Source organism: Halichoerus grypus, chromosome 5, assembly GCF_964656455.1.
Source record: "Halichoerus grypus chromosome 5, mHalGry1.hap1.1, whole genome shotgun sequence".
In the NCBI taxonomy this organism is placed as follows: domain Eukaryota; kingdom Metazoa; phylum Chordata; class Mammalia; order Carnivora; family Phocidae; genus Halichoerus; species Halichoerus grypus.
This window is the reverse complement of record NC_135716.1, coordinates 76,219,872-76,234,192: the sequence shown is the minus strand read 5'-3', so window position 1 is coordinate 76,234,192 and position 14,321 is coordinate 76,219,872. Positions and strand designations below refer to the sequence as shown.

Genomic DNA, 14,321 nt, shown 5'->3' with positions numbered 1-14,321 from the left:
ATAATGTGGGAATCCTTCCATCAACACATATAGATGTATTACACATTTTGCTGTCCTGCCATTCATAAAAATTATGTAAAATGCATGACTTACAGATAACTTGAATTTGGAATATTAGTAACAATCTAAAAAACAGAAGTCCAAATACAGAATATCATTAGATTTGTCATTCTGAATTAGTCTCATTCGTAAAAATTTAATTCACTTTGTAAGTATTATTGCATTTAAACATGTTTTCTCATATATGCTATGTCATTTGATAACTTCTGCTTAACAGAAATTCAAAAAAGCTATTAAGATGAATTTAAGTCAAGTTTGCTAGAAAACGGCTCTCCTCCCTCCAAATTATACCAAGTATGGAGGCCACATCCATTTGAAATATAACATCCAGGGCTGTGCATGGTATAATTTTTAAGGGATGGCAAGAGCAAGTTGTGACACTCCCTTTGTTTTTTTTTTATTTTATTATGTTATGTTAATCACCATACATCATCATTAGTTTTTGATGTAGTGTTCCATGATTCACTGTTTGCGTATAACACCCAGTGCTCCATGCAGAACATGCCCTCTTTAATACCCATCACCTGGGTAACCCATCCTCCCTCACCCCCCCCCAAAACCCTCAGTTTGTTTCTCAGAGTCCATAGCCTCTCATGGTTCATCTCCCCCTCCGATTTCCCCCCCTTCATTTTTCCCTTCCTACTATCTTTTTTTTTTTTTAACATATAATGTATTATTTGTTTCAGAGGTACAGGTCTGTGATTCATCATTCTTACACAGTTCACAGGGCTCACCATAGCACATACCCTCCCCAATGTCTATCACCCAGCCACCCCATCCCTCCCACCCTCCACCACTCCAGCAACCCTCAGTTTGTTTCCTGAGATTAAGAATTCCTCATATCAGTGAGATCATATGATACATGTCTTTCTCTGATTGACTTATTTCGCTTAGCATAATACCCTCTAGTTCCAGCCACGTCGTTGCAAATGGGAATATTTTTTTTTTTGATGGCTGTATAATATTCCTGTGTGTGTGTGCGTGTGTGTGTGTGTGTGTACACACACCACATCTTCTTTATCCATTCATCTGTTGATGGACATCTGGGCTCTTTCCATAGTTTGGCTATTGTGGACATTGCTGCTATAAACATTGGGGTGCATGTACCCCTTCAGATCCCTACATTTGTATCTTTGGGGTAAATACCCAGTAGTGCAATTGCTGGGTTGTATGGTAGCTCTATTTTCAACTTTTTGAGGAACCTCCATACTGTTTTCCAGAGTGGCTGCACCAGCTTGCATTCCCACCAACAGTGTAGGAGGGTTCCCCTTTCTCCACATCCTCGCCAACATCTGTCGTTTCCTGACTTGTTAATTTTAGCCATTCTGACTGGTGTGAGGTGGTATCTCATTGAGGTTTTGATTTGGATTTCCCTAATGCCAAGCGATGTTGAGCACTTTTTCATGTGTCTGTTGGCCATTTGGATGTCTTCTTTGGAAAAATGTTCATGTCTTCTGCCCACTTCTTGATTGATTATTTGTTCTTTGGGTGTTGCGTTTGATAAGTTCTTTATAGATTTTGCATACTAGCCCTTTATCTGATAGGTATGGCACTCCCTTTAAATGTGAACACAGGTTTTCTAAACTCTTAAGATTCACCTAATTATGTCTATAGCAAAAGTGTTATAGTTCTATGCTTCATTTTATAATAGTCACCTAGTTTAAAAATGAAATTAAAATTATATATAGCAAATACTGAATTAGCTTCATTCTATTAAACTATATGTAAACATACAGCAATATCAAAAAAAAGGATGTGCACAACTGGAATTTGCAGAATAACAGCTAAAGCAACCATGGGTATATTAACAGTATGGTACTGATCTGACTAATATTTCAACAGATTTTCTGGATACTTGCTGATCAATTATTATGTGTAGAATATGAGGGAAAAAAATAATGCGCATAGTCCCAAACCAGTAACAAAGAAATGGAAATGGGTCACAATTATTTTCATCCCTTAACATAATTACAAGCCAATAAAATTCGAGAATTCAAGACAGCAAAATCATGGGAGTGGGAAGGAGGGTGGGGTGTCACTCCATAATCCTCAGGGTACTCACTAAACAGCTGTGAAAGAAACAAACCAATGAAGGGGTGCATGAAAGCACTCACATACTAGGAAAAAGTAATTTAAAAAGACCTCAACTTTACTGAGGGATGGAAAGAAATGCCATTCTCTCAGGGACCACACAACAGAAGTCTACTTACAGGCAATTAGGTTTATTAGGCCCACAATAATAAACAAATCAGAAATGTGATAATTAAAATTTACATACTTTTATCTACAACAGTAAGTACACATCTTCCACCTAGCACTCTACAATCTGCTTCTCTAGCATTATATCTATTCCAGTGTCTGAAAGCAGCCAGCATTACAATTCATCTTCTTTAAAATTTCCCATAGTTCAAAATTTCCTACAATCTTATATACAAAGCTGACATACAAAGTTCTTATTCATTATTCATGTTGCCAGAGCTAAAACTGTGTGTTGTAGGGGTTTAACATTTCTTGAAAACATAAATGAATGTAGGTACAAGCTGCCTTCTAGCCTTGCTGGGTTTCTTGGAACAAACCTCTGTGCCTTTGCACATGCAGGGTTACAGTACATGACTGTTTCCTTACTATTTACCCACAAAACCCAGAGTATCTGTAGAGCCCTCACTATCACCATTCTCAGTGCCCGCTCATTTCTATTAGTCCACCCTCAGTAACCTTTTCACTTTTTCTTGTATATGCCAATTATCTCAAGAGCCTTCCCATTTACTATTCGTGCTGTCAAGAATGTTCTTGTCCCAGTCACACAGCTAGCCTCCTCACTTCTCCTGGGTCTTTATTCCAAAGTTACCAGTGAGGACTTCCTTGCCACTTTATCTAAACCCCCCAATCCTGATACTCATCTCCTCCCTTCTGTTTTTTTTTTCCCCCTTCCTAGCATATATCTCTTACTCCATATTTTTCTTGAACGTTCACTGCCAAATTCCCAGCATTTCTTGACCAGTGCCTGGCACATAGTAGGTGCAAGTAGGTACATGATAAATCCCAAGCCAAATTTGTTGAGGTGGCTAGGCCATCCTCTTAAAGAAAAGTGAAATGACTTATCCATGTCAGATCATGCTTCTAAAAATATCCCCCTACACTCCATAAAAACCCAAATCCCCTTTCATAACTTTCTTTCAAAGTTGCAATAATGCAATAGTGTAATTATATTTATACAGGACTCCAATTTCCTATAAAGCAAAAACAATTTCTTACACATTCTTATCTTCCTTGTAATAACTGGTTCACTTGTCAGTTGTAAGTAAGTAATAACTCTATGAATGAACGTGTGTAGAAAGGGACTGCTAGATTTTCACTTGAGTTTCTTTTTTTTTTTTTTAACATTTTATTTATTTATTTGACAGAGAGAGATAGTGAGAGAGGAAACACAAGCAGGAGTGGGAGAGGGAGAAGCAGCTTCCCGCTGAGCAGGGAGCCGGATGCGGGGCTTGACCCTGGGACCATGACCTGAGCTGAAGGCAGACGCTTAACAACTGAGCCACCCAGGTGCCCCTTTCACTTGAGTTTCTTCAGCCACTATTATCTATACTACAAACGAAAGGTTTACATGGGTTAGAGAATAGCATTATCCAAACAAGAACATTTTACTAGATATTCCTGTTTAAAAAAAACATTTGTAGTTACATACAACTGCAAAGTAAACCATATAGCAGGTGCTCAAACATTTGCTGAATGCATGAAAATTTAAAGACAGTCTCAAAATCAGAAACCAAATAAAAGCTCTTCTCAAGCTTACATAATAAAAACTTAGGTTCAGAAGTGTGGCTTTTCAAAAACAAAGGTCTTGTGTCCTCTGCCCTTTTGGACCTTATGAATTTGATTTGCTAAAAGTCAATCTGCCACCCATTCTGAACTTGTATTTGTTAGCAAGGGCCAGAAAATTTTTCTGAGACAAGAGTACTGCTTCACCGTCTTCCCTGTCATCCAACAACAGCAGAAGAACTAGGCCAGTAATTAATCCTAAATTTGACTAACATAAAAGATTCAAAATCGACTAAATAAAATTACTTTTAAAAAGTGGACTGAATCCATGGGGCGCCTGGGTGGCTCAGTTGGTTAAGCGACTGCCTTCGGCTCAGGTCATGATCCTGGAGTCCCTGGATCGAGTCCCGCATCGGGCTCCCTGCTCGGCAGGGGGTCTGCTTCTCCCTCTGACCCTCCCCCCTCTCATGTGCTCTCTCTCATTCTCTCTCTCTCAAATAAATAAATAAAATCTTTAAAAAAAAAAAAAAAAGTGGACTGAATCCATATCTAATTTCCATCAACAGATATTTATCAACAAAAACACCAACATAAAGCATCTCTTTTATAAAACTATTTAGGCTTTAAACACAACACTAAAATTTAAAAAAAACCATAACAGGAATGTTACTGAGAAAATGTGTTCATTTAGGCCACATTCTATTACAACATTAAATACAGAAAGCAAACATACCTTCCCACCCCTAGCTTACAAACCAAATAACCCCCAAAATAAAATCCTTATGGTACTTTCGCTTCCCACAGTAATACCTTATCAAAATGGGAAAGACCCTCTTTGTATCAAATATCGAAATACAATAATGTGATTCTTGATTAAACCCAGATTTGTCTATTTATATTAAAAGTCGTCTCCTCCTAAATTGCTAACTTTCCAACCCTTCGGATAACTCCAACAATCAGCATGAACACACAAAAACCTAGAAACTATACAATAAAATGACAAGCACATTTTCATAGGGCCCAAATCATTGCTCTATGTATAGTAAACTTGAGGCAAGCATTGTTATCTAGCTTAATGACTTGTGTAGTAGTAAGACTCTACCAACAGTGAGCACATTAGTCCTCTCGGCATCCAGGCACACACCACTTCGTGGTATGACCACACTTTAAAGAGTCATGATGGAAAAGACTAGATTACGAAATCATAAACAATAAACATACTACATCCACCAGGCGGTGGAAGAAACTATTCCCCTCAAAAGCTGCCATTTCTCCTGTTGTTCTCCTGCTTCTACTAAGGAAGTTGTGAAATCCGCAAACACACCCCATCCCAAATCTTATCGGTGGGGCTGGCGGAGGCTGAGTCATTCCTAGGAGTAACTTTATACCGATCCTCGCACACCGGGATCGGGACAAAGGCATCTCTCCGATCCTCCCGCTGTGTGCTTCGTTCGGCCTCGGCCCAATTCCACTCCCCGGTTTCTCAAGTCAAAGACAGCATTAAGGCTAAGCCTGGCAGCGGTGACGACAAGGGAGGATACGTCCCGGTGGGTTCGGCGTCCCTCGCCCTCGGCCACTCCCGAAATTCGACCCGGGGCTGCCCGGGGCGCGCGCGTACAGGGAGGGACCGTGGCGCCCCGGCCGAGGAAGCCGCAGGTAGGCCTGCACCGGGCGAGCCCGCCCCACACCTCCCGCAGCCCAGTGGGGCTTCGACTCAAACCGCGTGTCTCCTCAGGGGCTGTCGCGCCAGGGAGGCGGCCGCAGGGCAACACCTGCCGCGGCCGGATTAGCCGGACCCGCCGGCACACACACCTGCAAGCGGGCGGCGCTCCGCCCGGTGGGGACCCGGGCGTCCCCGGCCCCCTGTGCCGAGGCCCCCCGAGCGGCCCCGGTGCCAGATGGGGGAAGGGGCCACGGGCAGCGACGGCACTTACCTGGCAGCACCTCCTCCTTCGCCGGCGGCAGCAGCAGAGCCGGCAGCCCCTGGTACCATCTTCCGCCGCCGCCTTCTCCTCGGCGGCGGCTACCAACCGCCCATCGGGCACCGCCAACCGACACAACCGCCGGCGTCCCAGGTGCCGGTCGCGGCCCCGAACTCCAGGCGGGAGGGAGGGGTCAGGGCGGAGCGGGGTCGCTGTCAGGCCCCTCGGCTCTGGGTCGGGGGCCGGGGGTCAGGGGGCCGCGGCCAGTCAGAGCCGAGGGGCCGGAGCGACTCGAGGACCCCAAGGCAGCGCCGAGGGCTCGGCAGGGCCGCGGACACGGCCGCGGTTGGGTTTGTTATTGTCGACTCCGTCCCTTCCTCCGCGGAGCATGCCGGGAAACGGTGGGCGGGGGGAGGGGTGCACCCGGTGGCCCGGGCGGTGCGGAGAGGCGCGCGCAGGTCCGGAAGTCGGCAGGCAGCCGGTAAGGGGGGCGACTCCGCCCACAGTCGCTGTCGGCAGGCCTGTGAGTTGGCTGTCCTCTTGTGACCCGGGGAGAGCGCTGGGGCGGCCTGTTGCTGTGCGAGCTGTAGTCCGGGCGCTCACTGCCCCAAGGTGATCTTGACCTTCCTTGCTACAGCGAGTTGGCCTGGGTTGGGCCGACCCCGCCGAATTTTGGATTAGCCCCAGGTTAAACAACTTATCTCTTTCAACCTGTCGCGGAGGAGCGGGGCCCACTGAGGTTCCGTGTCCCCGTCGCCTGCCCGCACACTGGGCCAAGGTCTGTAAGAGGATGACGTACCTGGCCGTGCGGCGGGGCAGGCTAGACTGCCACCACCACCATACCCCCACCGCTGGGACTGCGAGCGGCTGATAAGTGTCTCGGGTAACTCTGTAAGTGTGGGGCGGCACAATTTTTCCTCAGACCAGGTAAGGCAAAGAAAACGCCCGAGAGACAAGAGAGTTAAGGTTTGGTCGATAGGAATGAAGGTGTAAGCGGCAAGACCACCAATTTTCAGCTCTATAAATACTGAGTTTGTTCTCGAGTGGGTTAGCGTGAGTACTCTAATGGGCGGGAAACAATTTCGGTGGAATCCTGAATTTGTGAAGATGAACACTCAGAAGCGATGACTTGAAGCCACAAGGCTTTGAATATTAAAATGTGGTTAGCAGAAGTTACACGTAGAATAATTATATAATACTCTTTAAATTCCTTTTATATCCAGACATACGGTACGAGTCAAAGTTTAGAGGTGCTACCAATGTCAGAGGGCTCTGGAGTTGGGTTTGCATAAAAAATGAGTATTGTTACCGTTTTCAAGAGCACCAAAACAGAATAAATACTATTAGGAAGCAGAATTTCCAATCCTTCATTTGTCACGTGGAAACTGACTTAAAACATTGAACGACTGGTAAGCATTAGGGATTTTCAGTTTCCTTCACACCTGTTTCTGAAAGTTATGTTTGAGAAGACCTTATTTTTACCACTTTCTTTTTAATTTTACACTCCTGCATATCCCAGAGAGAATCTTGTCTTTGGCAAGTCATTTCACTTGTTCAGTTTTTTTTTTAGGCTAGAGTTTTATACTCCCAGCAAGATACAGCAGAGAAGTGAAAATTAAGAGACTAACTTGTTCTTATGCCTTGGGGGGAGGTATGAACTGGCAAGACTAAGAAGAAGGATGCTGATTTTATTAGTCACAGCATAGTAACCAGCACACAGAAAATAGGTGGTGGAGAGATTTTGCCAGAAAATTGGTAAGCAAAACAAACTGTTAGGCCTGTAAAGAATATAGGGCTGTTTAAACTTCTCTTTAGTTACATTTATCATTACAAATACAATTAGAATGTGAAAACATCACTGAACTATGTGGGTGGTAATCTATTAAATAATAAAATGTTTTAAATGTTATTTGTCTCTCTGACCTCTTTCTTTGGAAAAAAAAAAGTTTCAGTCCTCATCTCTTAGTCATAGGTTGGAAGAAATGATCAGAAGTGATTGGTTCATACCTTAAAAGTTTACATCTTCTCCAGAGATCAAGAGTTTATATGCATTCAGTGTTGTTTCTTAGTGATAAGTATAAATATGTTAACATTAGCTTTGTCATATATATGCAGGTATCTGGAGTAAATACTATTACAAGTTACTGATACTGCTTATGTCTATAGTAATAAGTTTCAACAAGTTGCGTTTTCTTTCCTACAGAGGATTTTGAAAACCCAATGTATTCTCCCTTCCTTAGTAAATTAAACCAACAAAAATCCCTCATGCAGCATTACTTCTCTACTAAGCTTCTTGATAGGAAGTCCACAATCTGCAGCCTCATTTCCACCTACTGTTCTTTTCTCACTGAAATTGCAAACAAGTTAATAGGGACCTCCAAAATATTGTGCTAAATGGACTGTGCTGATACTTTATTTGAACTTTCTAAAGCATTTTGTATTTTAAATTATTCAATCTTTAATTCCCTTCTGTTTGCAACATCTCCCTCTTTGCTCTTAAATCTCTGTCCTTTCATTTGGTTCTCTTCCAAATTCTCAAGTAATAAAATACAACGTAAATGATGCAAATATTCTCTATGGGAGAAGACATGAGAGACTTAATCTTGTCCTCATTACATGATTATTTTTTAATTTAATAAACATTTAGGTCTTTTAATAGATTTATAGTGAGGGCAAAAGAAGCTAGTTCTCTTTAGGAGTACTTAGGGATTACACAGAATCTACAGAGAAACACCAGAGGTACTTCAACTCAGTTCAGATCTTTAAAATCCTATTTTTCCTTCAGGTCTCCATTTTAGTGTCACTTTCTTTTATCTATCTATCTATTTATCTATGTATCTATCATCTATCAGAGAGAGAGAGCGCACAAGCAGGGGGAACAGCAGGCAGAGGAAGAAGCAGGCTCCTCCCTGAGCAAGGAGCCCGATGGGACTCCATCCCAGGATCCTGAGATCATGACCCGAGCCGAAGGCAGACACATAACCAACTGAGCCACCCAGGCATCCCTCAGTGTCACTTTCTCAGGGAGTCCTTCCCTAACATGCCTGTAGTTCCTCTAGATTATTATATCTTTTACTATTTGTCTAACATGCTGAAATATAAGTCCTTTTTTAATAGAGGAACCGTTTTCCTAATATGTGATGTACAGTGATGTGCATACAAACATTTGTTGACAATGCCCTACACTTTTTTTCAGGCCTTCAATTTATACTTAGACTCACCTCAACTAGTCTCCATCATTTACACCATCCAAGACCAATCTGATCATGTCTCTTCCCTAACCATCTTCATTGGTTTTGTTTTGTATATTGGATACAATTTAAATTTTTTAACATAACTTAAGAATCTCTCCATTATGTAGCAACCCATCTCTCCAGCTATATCTCCTGGCACTTTTGCCCTTTACACATGTGAGTTTCCTCCTCCAGGAATGTTCATTCCACCTTGTTCATTTTTCAAAGTCATTTTTTAAAACAGCTTGGACATCAGCCAGCTTCTAACTTCTGGGCAGTATAGTGATCCACACATCCTTCTACCTCTGCTCCACACCACACAACTATAAGTTTTTGTCTCTCCTCTAAGTCTATGAAGTTCTTAGGTTTAGAAACTATGAATTATTAATTTTCAAGTTCCTAGAACTTTCTAGAGAGCTTGGCACATAATTAGCAATTAATAAAATATTTATATTGAAGATTGACTAGGAAGTTAGTATGGAAAATTCCTGCTCTGAAATATCTCAAAGGCTTGTACACGGGGCCATTCAAAAATCACTGTAGTGACAAGTTTAAATGACATTAATTCCTTATCCAGAATACATCAAGATATTGGGGAGGTCACAGTTTACAGCTTAATCACAATTTTGTTAATCCTGCCTGATTTGGGATTTTATTCTGCATGCATTAGATATTTCTCAACTTAGTGTCAATTCTCTCATTTTCTTTTAGGTTATGTTCAAACAGCAAGCAACTGCGATTAACATAATTTGACTTTTTTCAAAGAATGAATCAGTTAGCCATTTTTAAAGGTTAACTCCTTTTAAAAAGTTTTGGATTTTGTTTTTAAGATCATAGCTAATGATGTATAAAACATGGTCATGCACTACTTAGAGACTTCTGGCACTATGATTATTAAGTTAATGTTTTTAGTACTATTTACAGACGTTAAAGCTGCCTTACTCGGTCTGTTGGTACTCACATATTATTAATGATAATGATGATAGTAAACTTATGAGTGTTTATCTTCAAAGCTAGTGATGAGCTTGATGAGCTAGTGAGCAACACTGTTTCTAATGCTGTAACACATACAATACTTCTAGCATGCTTAATTTTTAAACAGATTTAAAGTAATAGATTGAGACAAAATATTTTTAGTCATTTTTCACATGAAGGTCTTGTCTCTCGTTACTTTGAAGAGCTTTTTAACAAAATGTCCAAAGATACAGCTGGACTGTCTTTTTTTTTTTTTTAAGTATTTTACTTATTTGTTTGAAAAAGGGGGAATGAGTAAGAGAGGGAGAGAGAATCTGAAATAGACTCTGCACTGCGCACAGAGCCCGACTCAGGGCTCGATCCCACAACCGCAAGATCATGACCTGAGCCAAAACCAAACACTCCACAGATAGCCACCCAGGCTCTCCTCAGCTGGACTGTCTTAAAACAAAACCTTATCAGTTCTGCAGATATAGATTAGACTGAAACATCAAATGCTAGTTGGACTTGAGGCAATGTCTTTCAAAGGTCTTTTATTGTGACCCACATTAAAATACACGTTTTAACATTGTGACCTGGTGTGTACATACAGGCCTCCATCAATGAAACCATGTTTTATGAAAACAAATACTTGTGATGCACTCGGATATTTTTTTTTCACTCTGATGTTTTCTGTTTTTGTTCCAGTGCTAGTCTTGACCCACTAAATTGATTCTACTACACTCCAGTGGCTTTAAAGATCTTCGATTCAGTGACATAGGCCCCAAACCTTGAGATTCTTTGCTTCTGATTTTTCCATCAGTTCTTCCTAGTTAGACTATATCTGTCCGTAGTCAGGTTTGTGATTATGTTTATTAAAAAAAATAACCTAACTGAAGCCAGTGCAATACTAGTGAGTGTATCTTAGATCACAAACATGCAAACATGGGCTTTAAGTTTATAAACCTTTTTATTTGTCTTTGTAGCTCTATCCAGTTTCTATTAATTTTCTCCATATTTACAGATGAGGAAATGAGAAGTTAAGTTACTAATTCCTTCTAGGTAATGTTCTTCAGCCAATAACTGTTATGGCTAATATATGAGCCCAGCCAATTCAACAGGCTATATTCTTAAACACTATACTATGCTGTCCCTTAATTTGGTGGACTCCTAAAGGGGGGAAAATTAAAAAATTTTAAGTCTAGCAGTAGGCTACAGAGTCTCAGCACTATTAGCATTTTGGGCTAGGTAATTTGTTATGGGGGGCTGTCTTCTATATTTTAGGATGTTTAACAACATTCCTAACTTCTACCCACTAGATGCTGGTGGCATCCCCAGGGATGACAACCAAAAATGTCTCTAGACATGTTATAGTGTTCCCAAAGGGACAAAGTCACTCCCTTCCCAGAACCACAGGCTAAAGCCTGGTACATCTATATAATGAAATGCATTGTAGTCTTTAAAATTGTATTTTAGAAAAATATTTAATGACAAAATATTCTAAGTTAAATATACAGAACTATACTCTTTTTAAGGTGCACTATTTTTTTTTTCATATTTGAACATTTCTGAAATCTGGGTGCATTTAACAATGGATAAGGTCCTACAGTCTTGTTAACCAACTGCCATTCATTTCCTGTTTATTCAAGGTATCAAAAAAACTAGCTTAGAAAAAAAAAACCCTAAAAACAATGGTGGAGCATTCTTTTGAACCCAAGTTTTCACATAATTTGACTTTTTTCAAAGAGTCAATTTCACAAAAGTTTGTGGAGAAGGGTGGGAAAGATGATGAATCAGACATGTTGGACAAGCATAATGAAAGGCAGTCCAAAGCATGCTCTATCCAAAGAATTGCAAAGCCAGTACAGGAGTCTGGCACCATGACTTGCTTCATTATGGATTCAGAGGGAATACCTGTTGCCAATGCTTTTACTGGTGAAAAGGATGAATTGTATGGAAAAACCAATGTATTTTATTTACTTATATTACTTGTATAATATTTACTTATATTTTCCTTTTTATGTATGCACAAGATCAATGATAAAAAAACAAGTTAGTAAAATCTAACAAAGCTTTTTAAATAACTAAAAATTACAGGTGATGTATCCTTTCTGTGTGTACATATTTCTGCATTTTCCAAACTGCAAGGTCCTTAAAAATGTATCCTTACTCTTTCAACTTAAAGTGGTTCTATATTGTTTATTACACAAAATTCAAGATTTTCTAATTTGCTGAAGTCCATTTATTTTATTAATAGCCTTGTTTTGGGCTATTACTTCCTCAGATCATCCTTTTTAGTTAACCCTACCTGCTGTCCATACATGCAAAAACACTTTTCCCGGTAGGCATTCTTTTTCAGTGTGGTGTATTCATTTATTTTTTTTATTTTGAACATAATTGACACACAGTGTTAGATTAGTTTCAGGTGTACAACTTAGTGATTTGGCAAGTACATATATTATGCTATGTTTGCCCCAAGTATAGCTATCATCTGTCCCATTACATTTCTATTCAATGTGGTTTATTAAGAGGAACACTGAACTGGACAACTGGAAACCTCGCGTCCAATCCTGCCTCAGCCTCTGAGCTGTTTCCCTAGTGATCAGCTCCTTCTACTCTGTCAAACTGTCTGCACTGTTCTTAAATCCCTAACCCATACCCCTTTGCAATTCTCTCATTCTCGGTAAATAATCTCACCTCATACATTACTGAGGAAATAGAAGCTATGAGAAAAAACTTGTTCACGCTTCTGCCATAAAGTCTGCAAACCCATCTGCACCTACTTAGTCTCCCCTCCAGTCACTGTTCTGTCCCTTCAATGGAAGATGTTCATGGGCTTTTAACTCCATTCCGTCATCTCATTGTGTCATTCTGTGGGACTACTTGGTACATGCAAAATTTAGTTCATGTGAAATATTTTGTAGAATTTAAAGATTATCTTTAAAATTGGATTTATCCTTAATTGCTTATTGTTCCATTTAAATTTTTTTAAAAATCAAGAAATATATCAGCAATGTGATTTCGTAGTTACCTAAGATATCTTTTGATGTGCCAGTTTTATTAAAATTAACTTCTTAGTTACTAGACAATTATTTACATAAAATGCCGTATTGATCTGTTAACAAGATCAAAGTTAAAACTCTTAGGAAGATATAAAAGCTATTGAAAAGTGTTTTTCTTTTCCCCTTTGTTTCTGTAATATTGTTATTTTTTTAACTTTTAATTTTTGACTGCCTTGATCACATGAAATCTCTTTTCTTTCCCCAAGTTTTTACTTAAATTCCAGCTAGTTAGCGTGCAGAGTAATATTAGTTTCAGGTATAGAATTCATATGAAATTAAAAAAAAATTTCACTGTCTCTTCTGGCCATTGTTATTGTTAGTTTCATGATTGTTACTGAAACTAATTTTATTGTATAAAAGAGTGGAGTGTTAAAAAAATTCTCCACTCCGAATTCAAATACACTATACAGTGACAAGGCCCAGGACTCACTTTTTAGATAAGCTTTAGAGGGAATTCTAATGCATACTTGGCCTTGGGAAACAAAAGACTAAATCTATAAAGATCCTTTTAATCCTACTAAGTCCTCCTTCTCCTTTAAATCCATAGCTGCCACCCTCTCTCAATGAAATCAACAGATAAATCCTAATCTACTCAGCACTTTCTGTGTCTTTGTACTGTTATCAAACAATTACTTTGAATTTGTCATTCTCAATTGTGCCTTAATTCTTTTGGAATTGTGCGCATTGTTTCTGTACAACTAAATCATAAGGTTTGCATATAGGAGTTGGAAAACCTGAGATCTCATTTGGATTTAGAAAATCACTTAATATGTATGATTTCAATTTCCTCCTTTTATAATGGTGTTCGCAATACCTATTTTAGCTTTCTCACATTACTCTATAGGTTAGAATGAAAATTGCATGTAAAATATACTGCACTTTGAACATTTTGTATGGTCCCCAAATAATAACAATGGCTCCTCATACTTCTTGAAAAATGCAACTCCATCAGTTCTTAAAATTAATAAAGTGTTTGTATGTATTTTAGTACAAACATCTAGTTACATTTAAAACAAAAGAATTACTTAATTTTATATCTTTCTTGTTATTTACATTCATATTATGAGTTTTTTGCCTGCTTTCCTTCTCCCCTTCATTCCTTTATACCTTTGAAGTTCTGGAAACATCAAAGAGATGGTTGTGGCAAATGCTCGTCTTTTCCTTTCTATATTTAAGGCTCCCAAGAACATTTTACATTCCTGTTTCAAGAAGGTTGTCTTTGAAAATATCCAACATCACCAAGAAATAAGCTGAGAATCACAGGTTTCCTGAAAGGAAGTTCATCCAGCCTTTGAAAAGAAGTCATAGTTTGTATGTCTTCGACACAG

At 39.6% G+C, this 14,321-nt stretch overlaps 1 protein-coding gene across 6 annotated transcripts in view; it reads right to left on the bottom strand.

Annotated features, from left to right (window-relative positions):
- The window catches only part of RB1CC1 (RB1 inducible coiled-coil 1), a 93,463-nt gene extending 87,326 nt beyond the window's left edge, over nucleotides 1-6,137 (bottom strand). For all 6 annotated transcript variants that reach the window (XM_036073035.2, XM_036073036.2, XM_036073034.2 and 3 more), the window contains exon 1: nucleotides 5,757-6,137. The gene's annotated coding sequence lies outside the window, so the exon portion shown is untranslated. The remainder of the gene's footprint in view (nucleotides 1-5,756) is intronic.
- Nucleotides 6,138-14,321: the final 8,184 nt, after the last annotated feature.